This window comes from Python bivittatus, unplaced genomic scaffold (assembly GCF_059951505.1).
Source record: "Python bivittatus isolate LINGU-HERP-01145 unplaced genomic scaffold, Pbiv_v1 ctg000480_np1212, whole genome shotgun sequence".
NCBI classification, from domain to species: domain Eukaryota; kingdom Metazoa; phylum Chordata; class Lepidosauria; order Squamata; family Pythonidae; genus Python; species Python bivittatus.
The window spans coordinates 22394605-22408744 of NW_028277075.1; the positions used below are offsets into that span (position 1 = coordinate 22394605).

The 14140-nt window shown below is 36.4% G+C and overlaps 1 protein-coding gene across 2 annotated transcripts in view; it reads right to left on the reverse strand.

The window, feature by feature from the left end:
• Positions 1 to 14140, reverse strand: part of AVEN (apoptosis and caspase activation inhibitor) — a 122217-nt gene that overhangs the window by 69099 nt on the left and 38978 nt on the right. The gene's annotated exons all lie outside the window — the stretch shown is intronic.

A 14140-nucleotide genomic window follows, 5' to 3' on the forward strand; every position in this document is an offset into this window, starting at 1 on the left:
GTATTGCATCTCAGAGTCTAAACAGTGGGAACTTTTTGCCTTCAAGAAAAGAGAAGCCTGATTTTAAAATATTCATTCATTTTCTATTCCATGTCACTTATTGACCTGGTTCCATACACATCTCCATTTCAATAAGTAACCTGTGACACACACCAGCATTCAGCATAAATCATGTACCTATAAAGCAAAACATTCATACAATATCTTAAGTGGGACTGCAGTCAACTGGAATAGTGATACATAACTGAAAATCATAACTATTGGATCTGTGATTAGTAGCTTTATATGGAGTGCTCATTTAGCATTTTACTGTAAACTTGAACGTAGACTACAATGGTCTCTGTCCTATTTAAAATAAGAACTTTTGAGGGAGGCATCACTCTTTTCTTGGTTTCAAAAGGCATCTCATTTCAGTTATATGTCTTATATACATTTAACAATTTAAAATATTCAGATTATATATTTATAGATGAATGTAATTAAGTTACATTTATCCTAGCTAATTTTTTATCATATTGATGTCTAAATTGTCTGTATTAATTGCTAGATCTCTCATCTGAAGTATCTGGTCTTCATTTTATTACCTCATCTCTTTCAAAATTAAGTAATGAAAAAGCAGGGTGATGTTCAAAGGTTACAAAGATGAAGAGGAGGTTGGAAAAGTGAAATAGTGTTGAAGTAGAAGAGATAATGTGAACTAGTATGAACGAGAGAAGATGTGGGGAGGAAAAGAAACAAGCAATGTGAACGAAGTGACACTGGAGGAGTCCTACTGAAAACTTTGCTTCATACTTGCTCAATCACATTTGCTCAGGTAGGCATAGGTCACAACTAAGTGTTCAGCACAACTTCAGAATTCATACTGAATAATTTATCATATTTATCCTTTCAACAGTAATAAGAACAAGTTGTGCTACACATAATCTATTATATTCACTAAGCAAAAGTAAAATTCCCTTCTTTCAGACTAAAGTATTCAAATTCAATTTTAACAGATGTGACAGCAAAGGGGATCTGCAACATTTGCATGAAGCAGTACAAATAGATAGAAAATGTGTCTTAAAGATGTATGATATAACACAGAACCATACTGTAGAACAATGTGAAAATGCTTGGTTAATAAAAGTCTAATTTACATATTAATTCATCATTTTAAATTTAATTAGGCTTACTGCTCATTTTATTCATTTTAAAAACAAAATGAAATGTATTGTAAACAGCCTCCCATATATATGAATTAAACATATTAAAATATCTAGTCCAGATTGTTTGTCATTATTATACTAACAGCACAACCCTATCATATCTATTCAAAAGAAGCTCTCAGGAATTCATCTGGGCTTACTCCTAATACAGAACTATGAGCATTTAAAAGGGAAAAACCTGTCATAACAACTAGATAAGATTTATATTGGGAGAATACTATGGATGTTGTGTATCTTGATTTCAACAGACATTCAGCAAAGGTATTTAAGATATTCTTGTTGTGTGTGTGTATGCCTGAATCAGTTTTTTGACTCCTGGCGACTGCCCAGACAAGTCCCTGCAGTTTTCTTGACATGATTTTGGAAGTGGTTTGCCATTGCCTCTTTCTTCCTAAGGCTGAGAGATAGTGATAGGCCCAAGGTTACCCAGCTGGCTTTGTGCCTAAGGCAGGACTAGAACTCACTGTCTCCTGGTTTCTAACCTGATAACTTAACCACTATACCAAACTAGCTCTCTCTTCTTCTTGACCAACTGGTTAGATGTCGGTCAATGATGCTATAGGTGATTGGAAATATGCTGAACATAAGTAAGTGTGCTTAATGTAGGCACACATGAAAAAGGGTGGGGCTTTGAACACATAGTTGTGATGCTATTTTGACTTTTCTGATACCCTCAAATGGATGCCCCTGAACATGATATATTTTGGTTTTTAGCTTCAAATTAGCAATAAGCCAAATGCACTACTACAAGAGACATAAATAAGAAAAATATAAGGAATATAGTAAATAAATATATTGCACAAACAACAATTTCCTTACTAAGAATTATTAGGTACCTGAGTACTTTCCAGATACACACTGCAGAAGAATAAGTTTCTGATCTGAATGATTGATGCCGTTGTTTAAAACAAACAAGAATTTCTGAAGGCTCTCAGAAAGAAAGAGGACACATTTGACTGACTCATTTTCAACCTTTACATGGAGGTGAATCAGATGACCTTCCTTTAGCAACATGCTTTCAACAGCTTAGTTCGTGAAAAAATGTGATTTTTTGTACTACTGTTGTAGATAATTCAGATAAGGGATTTGTTAAGTCCAATGCTATGCGAATGCAATTCTTCCATGAGAGGATCCCATGCAGTTGACAGCAACAACATGGGCAAAGCTGACTGTATGTCTTTTCTTGAATTTAGAAGGAACTAAAGTTGTTTTGTTTTTTGTTTTTGTCTAAAAGTGTTACAATTAGGTTTTAAGGCTTCATGGAACTAAAAGCTTTTCCCCACTAGTAACTTCTAGTATCTTTACAACATCATTCAGCCAGTTGACATGATATAAAGTCTGTCCTCATTACTGTCACTTTGACTACTTTTTTCACTGCTGGGGAAATGAACCAATGTAGGCATATGAACTAAAGAATGAACATTTGAAATAAAGGCACAATGGTAACAAAAATCACAAGTGATTTATCATAAATATTGCTGCAATTAAGTATTTTTATGCTTTATTCTGACATGCTGATAACAGTAAATTGGCAGAAAGCTAAGTACAACTGAGCATTAACCACACAGACTTAACAAAAAGAAAAAGAAAACACTGGGCTAGTTATAGTAATACATTAATTCTAAGGGGGAAAAGTCAGAGTGACACCTAAACTGATATCCTCTAGCTACAGAAAAGGCTATGCTTATCTTTCAGACTACTAAACTGACCCTATTATAGTACATGCTTAAAATTATGAGACAGCTCTTTAACAAAATAATGAATTAGTTGGCACTTTTTGGTCTATTCTTATCACCTAAAATGCAGTAACTATGAATAATAGGCATTTTCTTCAAAACAATACTATTATTTACAGGATCACATCCATCTAATATATCATGACATTGATCATTCTTGCTATATATCTCCTCTGTACCATGGTCAGAAAGTAAAACACATTCTGGAAGATAAATGATCAAATTAAGAAAGAACAGATTTCTACGATACAATTTAATTATATATATAGTCATAAAATTATGTTAATTATAAAAATTAATTCCTAGTATTTTCAGCTGATAATGTATGTCATTTAATGCAAGATAGCAGTCTAATCTGCTAAAATAAATAGTAAAGATATACATTCTTTGAAATCACAGGACTTCCAAACTCGCAGTTTTAAGTGCCAGAAGAAATAAATTTTGACATTTCCTGCTTTTAGCACAACAAAATGTATAAAAAAGGAACAGCTTGCTTGATAAAGAAAAAAGTATGTAATGTTGGGAACTTTTAGAAAGCAAATGTTGAACAGATGGTAATCCAGCCTACAACTGCCAATTTCTGCTTTTTTATTATAAATTGCTAATATCTTAGTATATATTAAAGGGGCCAGATTGATTTCTGGATTATAAGAAAATAATGTTTTCGTTCACATAACTATGGAAATCATCTGAATCATTTCACAACTCACATTTTCTGCCTTCCAGCATTGCAGTAATTTTCTCTATTTCTATGTACAGTGGGGCAAAAAAGTATTTAGTCAGCCACCAATTGTGCAAGTTCTCCCACTTAAAAAGATGAGAGAGGCCTGTAATTTTCATCATAGGTATACCTCAACTATGAGAGACAAAATGGGGGGAAAAATCCAGAAAATCACATTGTCTGATTTTTAAAGAATCTATTTGCAAATCATGGTGGAAAATAAGTATTTGGTCAATATCAAAAGTTCATCTCAATACTTTGTTATATATCCTTTGTTGGCAATGACAGAGGTCAAATGTTTTCTGTAAGTCTTCACAAGGTTTTCACACACTGTTGCTGGTATTTTGGCCCATTCCTCCATGCAGATCTCCTCTAGAGCAGTGATGTTTTGGGGCTGTCGCTGGGCAACACGGACTTTCAACTCCCTCCAAAGGTTTTCCATGGGGTTGAGATCTGGAGACTGGCTAGGCCACTCCAGGACCTTGAAATGCTTCTTACGAAGCCACTCCTTCGTTGCCCGGGCGGTGTGTTTGGGATCATTGTCATGCTGAAAGACCCAGCCACGTTTCATCTTCAATGCCCTTGCTGATGGAAGGAGGTGTTCACTCAAAATCTCATGATACATGGCCCCATTCATTCTTTCCTTTACACGGATCAGTCATCCTGGTCCCTTTGGAGAAAAACAGCCCCAAAGCATGATGTTTCCACCCCCATGCTTCACAGTAGGTATGGTGTTCTTTGGATGCAACTCAGCATTCTTTCTCCTCCAAACACGATGAGTTGAGTTTAGACCAAAACATTCTACTTTGGTTTCATCTGACCATATGACATTTTCCCAATCCTCTTCTGGATCATCCAAATGCTCTCTAGCAAACTTCAGACGGGCCCGGACATGTACTGGCTTAAGCAGGGGGACACGTCTGGCACTGCAGGATTTGAGTCCCTGGCAGCGTAGTGTGTTACTGATGGTAGCCTTTGTTACTTTGGTCCCAGCTCTCTGCAGGTCATTCACTAGGTCCCCCATGTGATTTTTGCTCACCATTCTTGTGATCATTTTGACCCCACAGGGTAAGATCTTGCATGGAGCCCCAGATCGAGGGAGATTATCAGTGGTCTTGTATGTCTTACTGCTCCCACAGTTGATTTCTTCACACCAAGCTGCTTGCCTATTGCAGATTCAGTCTTCCCAGCCTGGTGCAGGTCTACATTTTTGTTTCTGGTGTCCTTTGACAGCTCTTTGGTCTTAGCCATAGTAGAGTTTGGAGTGTGACTGTTTGAGGTTGTGGACAGGTGTCTTTTATACTGATAACAAGGTCAAACAGGTGCCATTACTACAGGTAACGAGTGGAGGACAGAGGAGCCTCTTAAAGAAGTAGTTACAGGTCTGTGAGAGCCAGACATCTTTTGTTTGTAGGTGACCAAATACTTATTTTCCACCATGATTTGCAAATAAATTCTTTAAAAATCAGACAATGTGATTTTCTGGATTTTTTTTCTCATTTTGTCTCTCATAGTTGAGGTATACCTATGTTGAAAATTAGAGGCCTCTCTCATCTTTTTAAGTGGGAGAACTTGCACAACTGATGGCTGACTAAATACTTTTTTGCCCCACTGTATTCCCATATTTTTCTCAGGTCAAATGAACTCTGGCTTGCCAGGGTTAATGGAGTTAAACCAAGACCATTTAAAGCCCAAAGTTTTCCCATTTTAAATTAATATAATCCCCAAACAAAGAAATACAATAACGCATTGTTCTTAATAATAACATGGCAGTTTTACCCAAATAGCCTATTAAACATAACTGAAAAGTTTTGCCATTGAGTCCAAATATCCAAAAGAAGCTTTCTGCTTCACTTCTTCTGTATGTATACATTTATGTCCATGTGCATACACATATACCCATGGCGGGATGCTAACTAAAATCCTTCATTTGGTATATCAGTGCTCCAATGCACATTTATTTGGAAACAAATCCTATTGACCCAAGTGAGACATAAGCAGGAGATGAAGCATTCAAAGGGGCACATTGCGGAGTGCATTAATTAAAGTGAAGCACATTCCAGAATCTTAATCTTAAAAGCTTATCATTTTGATGCAATGGAATGCTGAATGCAATGCAATATAACTTTTTCCAAAGCCCAGTATGAAGTCTGAGTGTTTTTTATTTATCTGTTTTGTGTTTTAAACCACAGTGTTTGCCTTTCAAAGGAGAAGTTAACATGCTGGGTGGGCACGGTGCAACTTTACAAAACTCTGGCCATCTGACCTGATGCTTGCTCTGCAGAGGAAATTACAGTTTCTTTTATAGTAAATTAAATTATTTTAAATTATTACCCATTTGGGAGTTTCTGAATCTTTACAGAATACCAAAATGAATTAATTTATGTAGTTAGCATATTGTTTGAACTGTATATAGCTGCTTATAAAATCAGATATATTTTATTCATACTGTCAACTGCTATTCATATTTTTTGAAGCCATAATACATAAAAATACAATTTGCATAGCATGCTGGTTATTCCCAAAATCCCAAATGTATTACAAAAAAGATAAAATAAGTTATCTTTACTATCATAACTTTAAAAAAAAATTGGATACTGGAAGAAGGCATTTTTGTCCACAGAAAAAGATAAAGCAGTAGAAATAGAAATGTCAAACTATACCCTGAAATGAAAGAGGAAGCTTCTCAAACTTCTAAAAATTATGGAAAAATTTTCTTTTATGTGCATATATCAGTTTTACAGCATTGCTCCAGACTGTTTGCTGCATTGCAATTTGAGAGCCATAGTAATATATTAGTACCATAAGATAGTACTGGACTTGGGGAGAATGATCACTTAGATCAATCAGAGAGTTCACTGAGTGAATTTGGGTCAGTCATTTGGGGAAAGTTGACATGTTATACTCTTAGTATTATGGCTTCTCTTCTGTTTGCTAGAATTTTCCTCAGAAGATGCCCATGATAAAATTGTAGAATTTTTAAAATAATATAATTTATTATTAATTTAGATTATTTTGTGACTTTACTCTTTGCAAAAACTTCAAATTAAGTCTATGCTAAAAATTCAAGCATCAAAATCTAGCTGCCCTGCTTTTGAATGCTAACACAGAACTTCAAAAATAAATCAATACTGATATATTATTGTTGTTGTTGTCATAAGGTGGTATGATGAGTATAAATCTAAATAAATGGAATCTAGACCTGTATCTCTTCTGCATAAGGATTATATTGTGGCATACATACTTAGGATGTGAGAACTGAAGTACCTGTACTTTTGATATTAATACTGAAACACAAGGATATTTGTTGCCTCTCATACTGTCAAGACTCTCAAGATACCTCTTATGTCAAAGCTTGGAAAGTCTATTCAATTCTCAAGAGATTAGAGACAAAGCTATGAAACTAAAATATATAATCTCACATTCTCAGCACAAAGTCCAAGTCCACTGAAGGTTTGGTAACAAGAAACAGCAAATAAGGTCTTTATGTCTTAACTGAAAAAATAAACAGCTTTCACAAAAAGTCAACAGGTTTTGTTCTGCTTCTGTGTGGAAAGATAAATAGGAACTGGAGTTCTATGCAATAAAGAATCTTATTTGGATTACTTTTAGGGATTGGGGAGGAGAAGGGAATATTTGATAAGGCTATCATCCTGAATACGTGTATTAGGAAGCAGATCATAAATATATTTACTGGAGTATATATTTAAGGAAAATCTTAAGCAGAATTGATAAGATATTGACCAACAAGAGGGGAGAAATTGCTTCAAAGCACTAGTTGACACCCATCATTTCCTCTTCTAAATGACCATGGTTTATTCAACTGTATAGTTGAAAAATATTTCATAATCCAAATGGTAATATTTGTATGCCTTTATTAATTAAATTAAATATTGAAAATATTTCCTATAACGTATAAACAAAAAAACTAACAGTTTGAAATATATAATTTAAACAACTAGATAACCACTTTTATCAAGAGAAGTCTCCATTCATTCCTCACATTATACAAAGTATTTTCTTATAACAATCTGCTTTTCCACATTTTCTTATCCTTGTCGGCAAATCTCTTTTTTGTTTATATCTTCTCATGGAAAAAAAAATCTATGTGGTTGCTAAGAGTCGAAACCACCAACGTGACAGCACATAATCATTGTCATCATCAAACAATCTTCAAATGCCTTGTGATAAATGATTTTCTACTTCTGCATATGCTGAAAATAAAAATCTGGCAGTTCTTCCTTGGTGAAGTCAGCTGTATTATCCAAAGCTAAAAAGAAAAACATCTGGAACATATGTAGTTAGCTAGAACTGAAAACAAAATATAGAGGTTTAATTTGTAGTGGTTTGTTTAAATAATGTATACCAATTTTACCATTGCAAGACCATTACCAGATACAATTAGAGCTCTTGAATTAGTATATTATTTTTATTTACTTTATTTGTATGCTGCCCATGCCCAAAGATTCTAAGCATCTAACAATTTCACAGACTAAAAACTCCCTCAAAAATAAACCTATGTATAATATCAACAAAATTAACAACAATAAGAGAACTATCAAAAACATAAGCAGAATCATAGACACACCAATTTTAAACCTTCATCACACCATGCCCTCCTTCTGTGCTAGATGAAACATCAATGTCTTAATTGTTCACCTGAAATCCAGGAGGGAACGAACAGGCCATATTCCAAAGCATTAGTGTGGTGATCAAAAATGCCTGCTTCCAGGGTTCTGTTAGATGGCAGGGACTAGGCACTTGACCTAGTCTGGTAACAAAATGTCTGCAAGAAGAAAACCAAGCTCAGAGAACACTAAGAACCCTGAGCTGTATATATTTTCCACTACTGCAGCATCCATTATGTTCTTGGGCCTGATCCTCTCCACCATCCTGTTTAACATTTATTTAAAGTCTCTGGGAGACATCGTCCACTGGTCCAGGTGAGGTACCATAAATATGCTGATAGGCAGCTTTATATCTTCACCTTGGTCAGAACAGGACATGGTAGAAGTTCCAATCTGTATCTGAAAGTTGTCAGATCTGGATGGGAAAAAGCAGGCTCCAACTCAACCCAAGCAAAATAGAGTGGTTGGTTATTCATTCAGAAGTCTGCTGATTCTGGAGCTGTACCACCTTTAGATCTTAGTGAGGTACTGCTCCACTGTGGAAAGCAGGCTTGCAATTAGTGGGACTCATGGCTCCTACCTGAGAAGCAGGTGAAGTCAATGGCCAGGAGGGCCTTCAGCTACCTTTTGCCAATGCACCAACTGCAGTTATTGAGAACAGGAGACATCAAAGATTACTCAAGTCTGTATCATATCCCACCTGGATGATGTAATTTGCTGTACATGGGTCTACCCTTGAAGACCACCTGGAAATTTTCACTGGTGCAAAATGCAATGGACCATATGTGAACTGAGCAGTCTTATTTCTGCCACATAATGCTTTCACTATAGGAGCTGCATTGGTTATCAGTATGTTCCTGAGCATAACTCAGGCTGTTGTCTATTACCTATAAAGATATGGCTAAGGGCCTGGCTACCTACAAGTACGCTTATCCCAGACTACTCTGCCTACCCAAGTCAAGCCAACAGAGAATCCCTGTTGAAAGTCCACACCTACCAAGATATGACAGGAGGGGATCTGTAAACAGGTATTCTCTGTGACAATCTACCCTTCTTTGGTACAGCTTACCTGCTGAGGGAAGACTGTCCTGTACTCTCATGATCTTCCAGAAGCAACCCTACAAGGTAGGCCAGATCAGGAAACTAACCCTACGAGAAGACTAGAACTATACTTTATTGAGATATACTATAGTAACAGAATTTTGCAGGACTTATTGTGCTTTTCCTCCCCTCCCTCTTACAACCCAGTGAGTCAGGGAGGAGCCAGCCTGAATCTCTCCTTAATACTATCTTTCTTCCCAAGACTTAAGAAATGCTTCTGTTCTTTTTGTTTACTTAATGGTTTCTGAATATTTGCTTCAAGGCCATTTCCATGGTTCTCTACAGTCCCTAAGCTTTTACAACCCTGACTTTTCTAAAAGGCCTTTAAGATTTGCTGTTTGTCCTGTACACCACCTAGAGTCCTTGACACTGGGGGGGAGGAGGGTGTCCTATACATTTTATAAATAAAATCACCGTGGTTTGCAATCATCTTGTCTGTCTGTCTGTCTATCAATCATATTTATATGCCCCCACATCTCACAGAACATGACTCTGGGCAGCCATATAAATATTAACTTGCCCGAAGTCATCTTATCTTTTCTCAAACGATCCAGGTCATCTTGAATAGAGTTGCAGAACAGGAATCTACAGATGCAGAAAGTCTGGAGAATAAGTGTCTGAACCGAAGCTGCTCAACCAAATTATCAGGAAATTCCCCCTGTGTGTCAGAGAACCCTGATGATTTTTGGAGCAGACCTTCTTAACAGGGTCCTCATGGAGGTCTAGGTTTTATTTTGTAACACTCTTGATAAAGGACTTGTTCAAAAATATTGGGCTTATAGAAATTGAAATTCCTATTGGCACTTGAGATACTCTTTCCCTTCCACCCCCTTTCTTTTGGTTTTCAGAGTCTGCCATCTTTTTCTTTCTAAAACAAGCAAAACCACAGCACATGTTTGCTTCTATCTCTTGAATAGAAATAGTACTAATAAGTAATCATTTAATAAACATTAATGTACTGTATCTATAAATCTGGAGAAAATTTTAATATCAGATCTTCATTGAAATAAACAGTAAATGTTGACATTTCATATTTCCATTAAATTAAATTACAACTACAGATGTAGATGGGGAAATCACAAGGGGAAACTGCAGTTGCATGAAAGCTGCAGCTTGTGATTTCTCAGCATGTGTTGATCAGGCCTTATTGATATAGAATTGTTTACTCTTTCATCATTCTGACAAAACCAATGAGTTGGATTATATACATGGGGAAGGTCACATAAAGATGAGATGGGTGGGCTGTATAAACTGAATGAATAAATAAATCAAACAAACAATTAACCAGTCTATGAACTACAGTTATATTTTGAGCATTGCATCTCCAACAATTAACTGAGCCCATCAATTTCTTACTGAAAATATGTGTAGTTTTCCAAATGGCACAAAATAATGTTCTATGCTGAATAAATAATAACAGAACCATAATGAAAGGGAGCAACACTCTGGTTAATCTATCCAGAAGACCAAGGACCACTAAGAAGCTGCATCCCCTGCCTCCCAGGGAAAAAAATGGTGTTATGATCTGTTGGCAGATAAAAAACAAAATAAAAAAAAATTATTCTAGTTTGGAAGGATCACCATTCTCCATCTGCTATACAGTGGTCTGAAGAACTCACCTCTCTTTCTACGTTTCAGAACAAATCTGTATTTTTATTCTTGTTTCATCTGTTGTTGCCCTTTATTTTTTTGTTCCTTTTCATTTCAAAGTACAGTCTTTTCTTTTTTTGCTATGTAAATGCCTTTTCCCCTTCCTTCTCCCTTTTCTTTTTATATGGTGTAAATTAAACTGTAGGATTTGTAGGCAGCGCCAATCTTTTTCCTACCTACATGGCACTTAGAAAATTTAAGGTGCTTTGCAATACGTGAATGTGATATATAATAGTGACCGAGCTAGGTTCAATTGTCTCCTTTCAATGACCTGAAAGATTTAAAGAAGACAGCTCTAAATTTAGGACACTCTCCTGCTCCAAAACTAGATTAGACAGAAAAGAAAAAGGATGTAAACACCCACAAAAGAGACTACAGAAATTTGGGCACAGTAAGCATCTTTATTCTGTAGTAAGTCCCTCTAAATTAAATGGTTTTTACTTCCTGAATAAATACACATAGGTTTCTGCCTTGCTGGGGATGGATCAATTTAGCAATTTAGTAAGCTGCAGTGGAAACTGTGGAAGATGGGCATGAAGCATTTTTTTTTCTCTTTGTAAAACAGAAACAAGTCAATAGAGGCATTTGTGATGGGCTGCAAGCACAAGGAAACTTATGCATGCTTACTCTGTAACACATCCCATTAAGTTCAGTGGCTCATGCCCCCAGATAATGTTTAGACTTCTAGTTCAGTTCAGTTAGTATACTAGCCTTGTTGTCTGCTTGTTTCCTTCCATTTGTAGTGAATGAATATCTGCAGTGGAGAGTTTCTCCATATATGGAAACTTTCCACAAAGTGAAGATCCTGATTTTCCTGTATTATTATTATTGGTTGCATAGTCAGCCAGATGTTTAGACTGGATTAGGCATTTTTATCCACCTATCGAATCCTTCCCAAGGACCTGGGATAGGCAGATGTTGTTGTTTGATCATGTTAAAGGTATTGTTGCAGGATGTAAGCGATTCCAAGTAAAACTGCCTTATGCAATTGACTGGTGGTGATTTTGTCAATGCCAATGTGTTCAAGCGGTGCTCCAGATGTTTTGGGATTGCACCCAAGGCACCTATTACTATTGGTACTATCTTTGCTTTTTTTTTTTTTTTTGCCACAGTTGTTCTACTTCTATTTGCAGGCCTTCGTATTTTGTGATCTTCTCCAGTTCTGCCCCAAAGTCAACCAGCCAGGTTTCATGCCTAAGGCGGGACTAGAACTCACAGTCTCCTGGGTTCTACGCCAGCACTTTCACCACTACACCAAACTGGCTCTCTGCAAAGAGCCTCCATGGATAGAGAAGGCTCCCCACTGTACACATTCACCTACCACATACGGAAAAAATCAAGAAGAGGTCAGATCTAACATGCTCATCCCTGTCCTTGAAATGATGGAGATCTTCTCCTCTCCTGCCCTATTTGCTCCATTTCAACATCATTTTTCCTTTATTACCATATTTTGAACTAACATATGATATCTGAACTCTATGCAGAGGGGGTATGGGTTACTAAAGCAAGGTATACAGATTTCTATCACCTCTTTAAATATTCTTTATATTTTACTATCATACCAGAAAATCATGAAAGAGAAAACAAGATTATAATCATCCTACTTATTTCACCTCTGATTTCTTACCTTCACCACCTCCTTACCTTCACCTATGAAACACAATAAATAGGCATTGATTTCTTTTCAATTAAATTATGGAAAATCAACTGTCCACATCTTCCCTGACTCCCCTGGCAAAATTTCCGTTAGATTTCCATATCACTAGTATTCTGGTACAGAGCAAAAGGCTGTGTGACAAGAATTAATTTTGCAACTCAAAAACATATAGGCCAAATCCATATTCATAACATGAAAAATTATTAGAGAAGGATTTGTAGAAATATAATGGAAAATAGAGAAGCAGAGTAAAGATGTCAAACAAAGAAAATAAATCAGGTAATTTATTTAACAGCTGTTTTCCTTAGTGGCAACAAACCCCAACTACAAAAATATGCCAAGCCAAACCAATGGAATCATCATCTTTTTAAAGTACTATACTACCACACCAGGGGAAAGACCAAAAATTATTTCCATCAAGGAGTCTCTTCACAAACCTTAGATATTTAAAAAGAAGTAGGCACGTTCTCATAATCTAAAAACATTCTTTCTGACTACACAGAAAGCTGAAACTGCTTAACCTTGCAGCAAATATCTGATTAAAAACTACTATAAAAAGTCACTCTCTCTCACACCTAAGAGTATATCCAGAGGTGTTAGAGAGCCAGCTCTCAATGCACTGCATTGAAATGTTGCTCCGAGTTCCTTAGGCAGTCACAATCAATATAGCTAAAACGGAGGCAGAAGGACTCATATTTTCTTCCCTTGCTCCAACTCAGCTTCTATGTCACTGGATAGGAGCCTTTTCAGCCAGACCTCTATTGCTGCATGTGTGCATTTTTGCCAGGGCTACTCTATCTGCCTAGCACAGGAGAATACTCTCAGTGGAGTCAGTGGCAAGGATAAGGCCACACTATTGATAATAATAGGAATAAATAATAATCATGACAACAATGCTAATACTGGCAATGCAATAAAAATAGCATAGCAAATATCCCAAGTAAATCTCCCTTCCAAAATCAAAAATAAAAAGGGGAGTTGCCTGCTTCCTCTATAAGCTGCTTCTCCTGAACAGTCAATGAAACTGGTTTATTGATTTAGACCACATTCTGCATACACGTCTTGAGTATTGAGTACTGAGTATTGAGTATGAGGCTATCATAAGAAAATAGTGACCTTGTCCCTAAGTGTTACAGGTAGTCCTCGCTTAGCAACAACTCAGACAGCAACCATTCACAGTTACGATGGTGAATAAAAAGTAACTTTGTGACCAATGCCTGCATTTAGAACCCTCACATCTCTCTGAGTCATATGTTCATCATTACAGTTAGTTAGTACGTGTTGTCCTGTGTAAAATTGTAACCATAGTTGCGGTCCTGTGATTTTTCACTTAGCAATCACTTCACTTACCTACTATGTTGCCAATCCCAATTAACCCAACTGCAGTTGCTAAACGAGGACTACCTGTACTTACTGTTTTGTGTGGTTTTGCCTTAACAATT